This window comes from Dromiciops gliroides, chromosome X, assembly GCF_019393635.1.
Source record: "Dromiciops gliroides isolate mDroGli1 chromosome X, mDroGli1.pri, whole genome shotgun sequence".
Lineage (NCBI taxonomy): Eukaryota > Metazoa > Chordata > Mammalia > Microbiotheria > Microbiotheriidae > Dromiciops > Dromiciops gliroides.
Window position 1 is genome coordinate 80,064,534 of NC_057867.1, and position 12,332 is coordinate 80,076,865.

Sequence of the window (12,332 nt, forward strand, 5' to 3'; positions counted from 1 at the left end):
ACTTCTTCAATAACACGTTAATCAAAAAAGTAGAAAAAAATGATGAAATTGACCTGGAGAAGCAAAAGGTCAAGAATCTCAAGGGAAATAATTTCTTCAAAGAAAACGAGGGGGGGGGGCAGCTAGGTGGTGCAGTGGATAGAGCACCGGTCCTGGATTCAGGAGGACCTGAGTTCAAATCTGGCCTCAGACACTTGACACTTACTAGCTGTGTGGCCCTGGACAAGTCACTTAACCCTCACTGCTCCCCCCTCAAAAAACCAACAACAACAACAAAGAGAAGGAAGGGACCTAACAGTAACAGATCTCAAACCAGAGTAACAAAACAGTGAACAATGCTGGTCATTAAAAAAAAGTTTGGGGGGCAGCTAGGTGGCACAGTGGATAGAGCACCGGCCCTGGATTCAGGAGTACCTGAGTTCAAATCCGGCCTCAGACACTTAACACTTACTAGCTGTGTGACCCTGGGCAAGTCACTTAACCCCAATTGCCTCACTAAAAAAAAAAAGTTTGGATCAGTAGAAGAGATTAGGTACACAACATACAGAGGCAAACAAACCTATAACCTACTGTTCAGTAAACCTGAAGATTGTAGCTTTGGTTTTTCAATTGTGTCCAACTCTTCTCAGACAGATGGGATCCCATTTGGGATTTTCTTAGCAAAGATACTAGAGTGGTTTGTCATTTCCTTCTCCAGCTCATTTTACAGATGAGGAGACTGAGGCAAACAGGGTTAAGTGACTTCCCCAAGGTCACATAGCTAATAAGTGTCTTGGCCTAGATATGAACTCAGGAAGATGAATCTTCCTGACTCCTGGCCAAACACTTTATCCAGTGTGCCACCTAGCTGCCCCAAAGAGCTCAGCTACTAGGAATAAAGATTCCATAGTAACAGGGGGCAGCTGAGTGGCGCAGTGAATAAAGCACTGGCCTCAGATTCAGGAGGACCTGAGTTCAAATCTGACCTCAAATACTTGACACTTACTAGCTGTGTGACCCTGGGAAAGTCACTTAACCCTCACTGCCCCACCAAAAAAAAAAAGATTCCACAGTAACAAAAACTGCTGGGAAAACCACAAAGCAATATCATAGAAACTAGATACTGACCAACATCTCATACCATACACCAAGATAAGTTTCAAATATACACATTAGACTTAAGATGTGACATTATAAGCATATTAGAGAGAACAAAAAAGAAATTACCCTTCAAATCTAAGCATGGGGTAAAGTTCATGACCAAAAAAGAGATAGAAAAAAAAGAGGTAGAGAGGATCACAGAGGGGGAAAAAAAAGAGAATTTTTGTGATAAAATTTTAAAGTGTTTGTACAAATGCAGTTTATAAGGTAAACAGATTGAGAAAAATATTTACAGCAAGTTTTCCTGATTAAGATATCATTTCTAGGGGCAGCTAGGTGGCACAGTGGATAGAGCACTGGCCCTGGAGTCAGGAGTACCTGAGTTCAAATCCGGCCTCAGATGCCTGACACTTACTAGCTGTGTGACCCTAGGCAAGTCATTTAACCCCAATTGCCTCACAAAAAAGAAGATATCATTTCTAAAATATGTAACAAATGAAAATTCAAAAGCCATTCCTCTGTTGATAAATGTTCAAAGGATTTGAACAGGTAGTTTTCAAAGAAGGAAATACAGGCTATCAACAACCATATGAAAAAATATTCCAAATAATTGGAGAAATTAAGATGAGAGCTACTGTGAGGTTCCATACCTCACATCCATCAGACTGGCAAAGATGAAAAGAAGAGAACACGACAAATTTTGGAGGGGCTGTGGGAAGACAGACATACTTGAGAACTGTTGGTAGAGACATGAATTGGTCTAAGTCTTCTGGAAAACAATTTGGAACTATGCCCCCAAAGTCACTAAAGTATGCATCCCCTTTGATCTACCAATACCACTGCTAGGCCTATACTCCAAGGAGATTAAAGAAAGAAGACAAAAATTTATGTGTAATATTTATATCATCTCTCACTATACAGTGTGTCCCAAAAGTCTTGGTGCCACTTCAAGTTATATTGCTTAAAACTGCAATAAGACTTACAGGACACCTTGTATTCAAACATGTAAATATGTATATGTATATATGTACACAAATATGGAATTTTGTGCAGTTTTAAGCAATATAGCTTTAAATGGCACTAAGACTTTTGGTATACTTTGTATTAACAATTAACTGGAAATTAAGGGGATAGCCATCTACCGGAGAGTGCCTAAACAAGTTATGGCATGTGAATGGAATATTCATGGGCTAAAAAAACCATGAAAGGGACCACCGCCAAGTTCTATTCATCTATCACTGCCAAGCAAGTCATCCACTCAAGCCAAAGGAGTGGGCCAAAGTAGATACAGGAGGCAGAATGAATTTCACCACAACCACCATCCCACTCCAGGCCCTGGAGGCCTGGCCACACCTGTATCCATGGAGACCCAGAAAAGACAAGTTCTTTTCTCCCAAAATCTTTGGTACCATCGAGTGGTTTAATATCAGAAGAGAATGTCAATCCAAATGACACTAAAGAAATGTTTATATATTGGCTATCAAGAAAAATAATGCATGAAAATATCTATGTAGTATGGATAATGTAAAAACTGTGGAGTGGTTGAAAGAGAAATGACAACAACTAAGATTATATAGCATTTATTAGGTGCTAAGTGCTTTACAATTATTATCTTATTTGATCCTCACAGCATCTCTAAGAAGTAGATACTATTATGATCCCCATTTCACAGATAAGAAAACTGAGACAAACAGGTCGTGTGACTGTCAGGGTCACAAAACTAGTAAGTGTCTAAGCTCACATTTGAACTCAGGTCTTTTTAACTCTCGGCCCCGTACTCTATGCACTGCATCACCTAAAAGCCAACATGACTGTCCAGATGGATTTCCAGTGGAGGGTAGCCCCTAGGTTGTTCTATTATCAAGATGGCTACTGTGGCTGGCATTATGGGCACCCTTGTAGTAGTGTTGAGAAGCACAACTTAAGTCAACAATACACAAGAATCTCAACTGTCACCCATAATATTGAAAGAGACATCCTGGAGCACACTCTGCCCTAGCTATTAGAGAAGTAGAAGACAAGGAATACCAACATGGAGCCAATGGTTCATATCAACCATCTCCTCATTGTGGTTACCAGCGCCCAAACAAGTCACTGGCCTTGTCCTCCTAATGCTCCTTCACAAGACATCGAAGTGGCCAAGAGCACCAATGAAAATCTTGCTACAACCACCAAAACAGTGCTGAGGGATCAGTGGCTCTCTAGACACTTATCATTACAGGCATACTAAACTAAAAACAAAACATAAAAACCTTACTCTAACACCAAAGAAACATCCAAGCAATAAAATGGAAGAATAAGCTAATAAGGATGTTTGGAATCAGACTTTCTTTCATTCTTAAATTAAAAACAAGATTAAAAAAGATATAAGGGGCAGCTAGGTGGCGCAGTGGATAGAGCACCGGCCAAATCCAGCCTCAGACGCTTAACACTTACTAGCTGTGTGACCCTGGGCGAGTCACTTAACCCCAATTGCCTCACCAAAAAAAAAAAGATATGATAAAAGGGAAGCTTTGAGAGAAACCTGGGAAAACCTGTATGAATTTATGTAAAGTGAAGTGCACAGAACCAGGAGAATAATTTATACCACTGCAAAATTTATGCAATAAAGAAAAATAACTTTGAGAGACTCACTGCAATGATTCTAATGCATGGATGCTAAAGCAGGCCATACATTTCTTGTCATAGGTGACAGAATTCAAGAACATGGACTATTGGGAGTCAATGTTTTGTTAACCCTCTAATTGATGATACCTCACTGATTTATAGGCAGAGGATTATATAGATGGTTTGTGACAAGTTAGTAAAAGTAAAGCTCTAAAAGTTAGGAATTCAGAGAAATACAATGACCAACTACAATTCTAGAGGAATGATGAAGTAGAACTTCAGATGCAGAATGAGGAAGCTATTTTTGGACATGGCCAATGTAGGAATTTTTTGCTTGACTATGCATATTTGTTATTAGAGTTATTTTTTTAATTGGGGTGGGTGGGAGGGAAAGAAAATCAATGAGTTGAGGGGGTGGTTGGGTGGCACAGTGGATGAAGCACCAGGCCTAGATTCAGGAAGACCTGAGTTCAAATCCGACCTCAGACACTTAACACTTACTAGCTGTGTGACCCTGGGCAAGTCACTTAACCCCAATTGCCTCACCAAAAAAAAAGTGTTTACAAGGAGAGCCTCTTCCACTGGATCTGATTAGCTCAATGCCAGGAGTCAGTATCTCCCCGCATAGGGATGGACTGACTTATAGGCACATATGTAATTCATTTCTAAAACAGAATTATCTGACTAGGGAGATGGTGTGTTTTGATTGTGTAATGGTCCTTCTGAAACTGACTTAAAATTAATAAAAGCCAGATGGAAAGTGGAAACCACCCATTTCATGACTCTTTTTATTGCGGGGCAGTGAGGGTTAAGTGACTTGCCCAGGGTCACACAGCTAGCAAGTGTCAAGTGTCTGAGGCCGGATTTGAGCTCAGGTCCTCCTGACTCCAGGGCCGGTGCTCTACCCACTGCACCACCCAGCCGCCCCATTTCATGACTCTTTAAACGTTTAGGTTTGTTAGCCCTTGGACTTCGCATTTTTGGAAGTTCAATGGTAGCGTGGAAACAATTTGTTGGTGAGTTTTCAGTATGCAAAGTAGCTCAAGAGTTCTTCCACCTTTCTGTAGCGATAGCCTCTAGCTACAAGCAAATCCTTTCACACGAGGACAAAAAGACTGGTGAGTGAGATGTTCTGCCTTGAGAGTTGATTTAAGAAGCATCTTTAAGGGACCTCTGCCATGGCATCACATCAAAGCTCATCTCCTGCTGTGCATTTTCTTCATGATAATAGAGGAGTTTATAAAATGCTTGCCAGTTCACAGAGCACCTATGAAACAGAATCTCACTCAATCCTCACCATCACCCCTGTGGGACAGGAAGAACAAGTGTTCTTAGTAACATTTTAAGGCTGAAGAAACTGAGGCTCCAGAATGCTAAGTGCCTCACTCAAAGTTACCTATGCTCTAAGGGGCAGAGCAAAGACTCAAACCCAGAGCTCATTCTACGACACTAGGTGCTGTGCTCATCGTTCCTTCTTGACGGTCTGTGTTACATAATGCCCTAGACTAAGCCCCAATTCTTAGGAGCCTAGAATGCCACAGCTGAAGAGGAAACAAAGGCCGCCAGAAGTGAACTGATTTGCCTAAGGTCTCCTAACACCTAAAGGAAGTATATTTCAAATACATCTTTCCTGAAAAATAAAAGATGCTCACTCATGATATTCACCAGAGTCCCGGAGGATCCACAAAAAGAAGCGGGACAATCTGCTGCTGGGGAAGACTTTTGGATGATATCAGGCTGAGGAACATTCTGAGGCCTCATTAATGATATAAATGGACATCCAAAATATACTGGCTTAGCCATAAAAAATTGCATGGTGAACAGATTTCTCGCCCCCCCCCCCAACCTGCCACATTCCTCAGCCTCCTTGAATTCCATAATCTACCCTTCCACTAACAGTCACTTGTCATCCATTACTAACTCACAAATATCCCACTTTTCCAGTGAGAAATTCTGACAATTCTCTCTGACTGAACCCTCCTACCATTCCTTCTCTCCCAATGCTCCATCCCTCCTAAATTAGTTTATCACCATCCTCTACCCTATAGTATTTTCTCAGGCCCTTACTCCTCTGACTTCACTTCCCTCCCTCTCCAATATTAATTCATTAGTTACCGATTTCAATACTACACTGCCCTGTTGGTGAAATTTCCCAGGAAACACAAAAGAAGAAAAGGAGAAGAAAAACCAGACCTTTGTGAGGCTACCCATAGTAAAAATGGATCAGCATAAGGGAGGTCTGTGAGCTATTTCTTCTCTGAGTATGAAAATTTTAAAAAAAGATTAATAAAAGAGAAAGTGAAAGAACCATTAAATTAATAGATAAAATTGAGAGCTTTTTTATCCTAGCAAGAGATAAACCATTATTAGCTAATTTGAACAGGAGAAAGAAAACCAAGTTACCAGTATCAAAAATTAAAAAGGAGAATTCACACCAAATGAAGAAAAAATAAAGGAAGTTATTTGAAGTTACATTGCCTAACTATATACCAAAAGAACCAATAAAGTGAAATGAAGATTTGCAAAAATGGAAAGTGTCCAGTTTAAAGAACAAGAAATGTAGAATTTGAATAGTCCAATCTAAATTAAACAATCTTTCTATACTCTTTTTTTTGGTGGGGCAGTGAGGGTTAAGTGACTTCCCCAAGGTCACACAGTATCAAGTGTCTGAGGCCACATTTGAACTCACATCCTCCTGAATCCAGGGTCGGTGCTTTATCCACTGTTCCACCCAGCTGCCCTAAATTAAACGATCTTTAAATGAATTGCTAAAGAAAAACCCCTGCCCCCCTGGACTACAGAGATGTGTGGGTGAATTCTTTTAAGCATTTAAAGGAGCAATTCATTCCAATATTGCATAGATTATTTGCAAAATTGGGAAGAAATGTATCTAACTGAATTATTTCAATAATACAAATACGGTTAACATCTAAGTCAGGGAAACTCAAAAGAGAGAAATAAAACCATGAGCCAATATCCCTAAAGAATATCTCCACAAAAATTTTAGACTAAATACCATCAAAGAAGTTATGTCAACATATCAAAAATATCATACATGATGACCAGTTTGGATCGGTATCAAGATTGTAAGGTTGGTTCAATATTAGGAAAAACTATCAACATAAGAGACCATATTAAAAAGAACAACAGAGATCATATTATATCAAGAGATGCAGAAAAAGCTTTTGAAAATACAATACTTATTTCTATTGAAAACATTAACAGTCATAGGAATAAAAGAGCTAGGGTGATATATAATGGGGATAACCCAGAGACCTTTCCAATAAAATCAAGCCACCATGATCACCGCTACTATTTCATATACAGCTAGAAATGCTGGCAATAGCAGTAAGATAAGAAAAAGACATCAAGTGATTAAGCAGAGGGAAATAAGGAACAAATTTATAACATTTTAAAGATGATATGATGGTTTACTTAGAAAACACTACAGAGCTAACTAAAAAAATAATTATAACAATAATAAATCCAGAAAAATTGCAGGTTATAAAAGAAATCCACACAAATCATAGACATTTCTGTAGATTAACAACAAAACCCTTAAGGAGGAAAAAGAGAAGATCAATTTAAAATAACTGCAGAACATATAAATACTCAAGAACCAAAATCTACACAGGAATTCTGTAAATACGCTGCAAAACACTCTACCAAAATAAAGACTCGCTGAAATTTTGAGAATTTTTGCTTTTTTGTGTGAATTTGGATGCTTTGTGAATTCACATACGTCCCACTGAATCCCTAAAATCCTCAGTGTCCCTAAAGAAGCACTGGACATTTTGGGATCCTAAAGCCACTGAAGCCCCAGTGAGATTTGCAACAAGGACAATTTTTGTGATGTCACATGGATTTTTCTATATCCCTCAGTCTCAGTTTCACTGATATTCACTAAAGGGGCATATAGTATAAGCTTATAAATATAGGTAATTTCACACTAGGCCCTTGTGGTCCTTAGATCTCAGTTTACCCTTTAATTCTATGGTTGTTTTGAATGGAAAAAATTATATATATTTTTTAAAGGTTGTGGATTCCATGACCACTAAAAGCCTTGTCACACTCTGAGTTGAATCTGCTTTGTGAATTCACACAGGTCCCATTAAATCCCTAATCTTCAGATTCCCTACAGAAGCAATGGACTTGTGGGGATTGGACAATGAATGCACAGTCAGTTCTAAATTAGGATGCTTGGAGTGATGTCACATGGATATTTCTATATCCCTCAGCCTCAGTTTCCCTGTTATTCACTAATAGGAAATATATGCATATAACACTTTAGATAATTTCACACTAGGCCCTTGTGTTCCTTAGATCTCAGTTTACCATGGAATTCTATTATTGTTTTGAATGAAAAAAACCATATATATATGTGTGTGTGTGTGTGTGTGTGTGTGTGTGTGCATGCATGTGTATATGTATGCATTGTGTGTAAATATGTATATGTATGTGTGTGTGTGTATTTTTTTTTTAAAGGCTGTGGAATCTGTGGCCACTAAAGGCCTTGTCACACTTCGGGTTGCATCTCCTTTGTCAATTCACATTGGTACCATTAAATCCCTGATCCTCAGTTTCCCTAAAGAAGCACTGGACATTTGGGGATTGTACTGCCAATGAAGGCACAGTCATTTATAAATTACAATGCTTGGAGTGATGTCACCCAAATCTTTATATGTGCCTCATCCTCAGTTTCCCTGATATTCACTAATAGGGAATATACTAGTAGCCTATAATATATATAATTTCACACTTGGCCCTTGTGTTCCTTAGGCCTCAGTTTACAATTAAATTCTGCTGTGGAGGTTTTCAAATTACATTTTATTTTTAAAAGGTTTTGGATTTTATGGCCACTGAAAGTCTTGTCTGAATTTGTGTTGCATCTACTTTGTGAATCCACACAGATCCCACTAAATGCCTATTCCTCAGTTTCCCTAAAGAAGCACTGGACATTAGGGAATGGAGAGCCAATGAAGGCACAGTCAGTTATAAACTACAATGTTTGGAGTGATGCCACATGGATCTTTCTTTACCTCTCAGGCTAATTTTCCCTGATATTCACTAATGGCGAATATCCTATAAGCATATAACACTTTAGATAATTTCACACTTGGCCCTCGTGGTCCTTCGGTCTCAGTTTATCCTTTAATTCTATTATTATTTTGAACTAATAAAATTGTTTGTGTATATATGTGTGTGCATATACACACACATGCACAGATACATACATCCACAACCTTTAACAAGATATATAAATACATCTATCTATATCTACATATCCTGTTAAAGGTTATGGATTCCATGGCCACTAAAGGCCTTGTCCCACTTTGGGTTGCATCTGCTTTGTGCATTCACACAGGTCAATTTTACTACTTGGATTCTGTTAGTGATGACACATCACCCTATCTGGGCCCCTCAGCTTCATTTTTTACCATAGTCACCAGTAGGGCATGTACTCTAAGCCAACAGCCCTGTAGATCGCCTTACACTAGACACCTGAGGTCCAAAGATATCAGTTTCTCCTGCAGGACCTTTTGGTGTCTGGATGCTTTAAAAAAAAAAAACTTAATTTTTTTTTTAAGTTTGGATTCTCTGAACCTCAAAGGGGTTCTAAGATCCAGTCTTTAACCTGTTTAATGAATTCACACAAGTCCCTTCAAATCCCTGTTCCTCAGGATCTTTACTCAAGCACTGGAGCTGCTTCTATTCTCAAGCCACTGAAGGGCCAGTCAAGTTTTACTATTTGCACCATGTTAGTGATGTCATGTTGGTCTCACCATCCCCCTCAACCTTATTTTCCCCAGTGTCCCCTTGTACTTCTCTGCTGAAAGGGCAGGTGGTGCTGGAAAATAAGAGCAGAAGGAAGAGGAGGATGCAGCTCTTGACCTCAAGAAAGCCCTCAAGGTGTTTGCAAGCACATGGAAAACTGCAATGTGGCCTCCTCCAGAACACTGGTTCTTGGCTGTCTGCCAAGAGCATCCAATCAATGTGACTCCTGTAAGAGGGCACTTAGCTGAAGGGAACTTTTCCATAATGACTGAAATGCTCCACAAATTTCTGAGCTTCCTGAATCTTACCTGTGCTCTTGGAACCCCAGGCCAGAAATCTATCCCCAAGGTGACTGGATCCTCAGAACACAGGGAGATCCTTCATTTCCACTGCAGGCACTCCACTCACTCCTGCTGCAGCCACCCTTGGACAAAGGAAGAAGGCATGAAAGGAGTCATTGAAGATGCACCAAGAACATTCACGTGTGGCAATGTGTCAATGGATTTGGATTTTAAGGCTACCACCTGGTCTCTCAATCAGGCCTTCTGCATTTGCTTAATGACAGTTACTACGTGAATCTGCCACCATGAAACATGAGGGTGTTATGGGTGTAAGGAAGTATCTACAAGTGCCTATTTGGGCAGGATTCCCCTTCTTTTCTTGCCCTGTCCTGGCAAGTGTAAAGGGGAGAAAACCAGCTGCTGATCATGCCAGTGCTGGGTATGTTGGGCCACTGTTGTCCTGCCAGCCAGGGGCACAGGCAGCTTTGCTCCTGAGGCAGGGGTTCAATGTGCCTCCTAGACCACAGCAGAGCTCCTTGCTTGGGTCTCAGCTGTTTTGGCTTTTTGGTAGAACAGTCCAAAATCATACATCCGAGACTGAGGGTCATTTTGTGATTTGTCACTACTGTCTATATTTAAAATTTGTCGGAATCCAAAGAGCCAAGAATTGGAGAGTTGTTTTTTTTTTTTGGAGAGGCAGTTGGGGTTAAGTGACTTGCCCAGGGTCACACAGCTAGCGTCAAGTGTCCGAGGCTGGATTTGAACTCAGGTCCTCCTGACTCCAGGGCCAGTGCTCTATCCACTGAGCCACCTAGCTGCCCCCGAGTCTATCTTTTTTACTCTCCATCAGGGCCAACTATTTTTCATTTCTGGAGAGCAGGGAAAGGACCTACTGGGAGATTTAGTGCTTTTGGTCTGAAGGAGCCCAGCCCTCATCTTTTAACAGCATGAGTTCCTACGGTGATTTTCTGTCTGTGATTCTGGGCAGAAAAGGTCAGTTTAAACGATAGAGGAATAAAGGGGGCCCAAGCAGTTAGAACTAGATTACCCAAGGAACCCCCTTAGAAAGGCTTCTTAGGGAATGGGCTCAAGGTCCTTTCCCTGTCCCAGCAGGAAGTTTTTGGTTTTTTTTTAAAGCAGCTTAACAGAGAAAGTCTGTTGGGGGGGGGGCAAACTTCTCTCCTTTCCCTGAGGAAGGGGCCCTTGGGGGCTTCCTCAGGGTCCTCGGAACGGTCCCAGACTGGCCACTGGTCCTAGGGAACAGCTGCCAAGGCGCGGGGCCTCGCTGTGGGGAGTGCGTGGACTGAGGGGAAGCCCAGCGCCCCCTGCCCCTCCCCCCGCGGGCCCTGGCAACGGGCCTCAGCTGCCCGCCCCCCCCCCCCCCGGCTTCTTGTTCCCACTCCCCTGGCTCAAGGTTCCTTTCCTCAGCTTCCCTCCCTCCCCACCCCACCCCCGCTTTGGCCCGTGTCTTTCCCACCACAGGCCCCTTTAACTGCTCTGCCCTGGGGGGCTTCTCGCCCCCCCTTCCCTCTTCCCTCTTCCCTCTTTCCCCTCCTCCTCCTCCTCCTCGGTCCGGGCCCCTCTCCACGGGCTGCTTCGCCGCCTCCTCACGCTGCCCGGCGGCAGCGGCGGCTGCGGGGCTCCCGGAGGCACAGGGCCGCCCCTTCCTTCAGCAGCCTCCGTCTCCCTCACGGGCCGCGCTGGGGCTCGACCGCTGCTCCTAAGGTGACCATACCTGTTCCCCCTCCTGCTGCTGCTGCCGCCACCCTAAGAGAGAACTTCGTCGCCTCAGCCCAGCCCGACCCTCCCCCTGCTGTAATTCGGCTGCAGGTGCGAGATCCCTGCGCCTACACAAGCGCACGCGCACGCGCCCTCCCTGCTTGCCCCTCCCATGCGCACGCGCCCTCCCTGCTTGCCCCTCCCATGCGCACGCGCCCTCCCTGCTTGCCCCTCCCATGCGCAAGCGCCCTCCCTGCTTGCCCCTCCCATGCGCAAGCGCCCTCGACGCTTGCCCTTCCCATGTGCACGCGCACGCGCCCATTCCTCTTCCCGCTCCCTATGCCCATGCGCACATCTCCTCCCACTTCCTCCAACCATAAGATATATTATGTCTATTCCATGTCTCACCTCACTCGCAAGTAGTAAGAACTGTGCAGTGATGGAACAGCCTGCTCCAGTAATCCCTAAAGACATTGGACCCTAAGCAAAGCCTGAAATGCTGGATTGACAGACTTCCAAGAGCGCTCTTCACTCTCAACAGGGCAATGCCGAGAAATGGATAGTCGGTCACCCCTCTCCTGTCTCCTTGTAACCCCTGTGTGAGAGGATGGAAAAGGAGACAAAACAAACAAACAGACAAAAAAAACAATACTAGAACTCATAGTGCAGAGGACAGATGTTTATGGTTGTGTCAATCCACGTCCAGACATCCCTGTTTTTTCCACCAAAACATTCGAAAATGGGTGTTGCACCTTCTTGATGGAAGGCTCCACAAATACACGGGTGCCAACAGCTAAGATGCCCTGAAGTCTCACAGCCACTTTGTTACAATCAGTCATATGGGGAAGGTATCCATAGTATTTTCTTTTC

The 12,332-nt window shown here is 42.6% G+C and overlaps 1 long non-coding RNA gene across 2 annotated transcripts in view; it reads right to left on the bottom strand.

Annotated features, from left to right (window-relative positions):
• LOC122733632 overlaps positions 1-11,635 on the bottom strand; it is a 63,425-nt gene extending 51,790 nt beyond the window's left edge. For both annotated transcript variants that reach the window (XR_006353934.1, XR_006353933.1), the window contains exons 1-2: positions 11,479-11,635; positions 9,771-9,886 (exon numbers count right to left, since the gene is read on the bottom strand). This is a non-coding gene — a long non-coding RNA (uncharacterized LOC122733632). The remainder of the gene's footprint in view (positions 1-9,770; positions 9,887-11,478) is intronic.
• Positions 11,636-12,332: the final 697 nt, after the last annotated feature.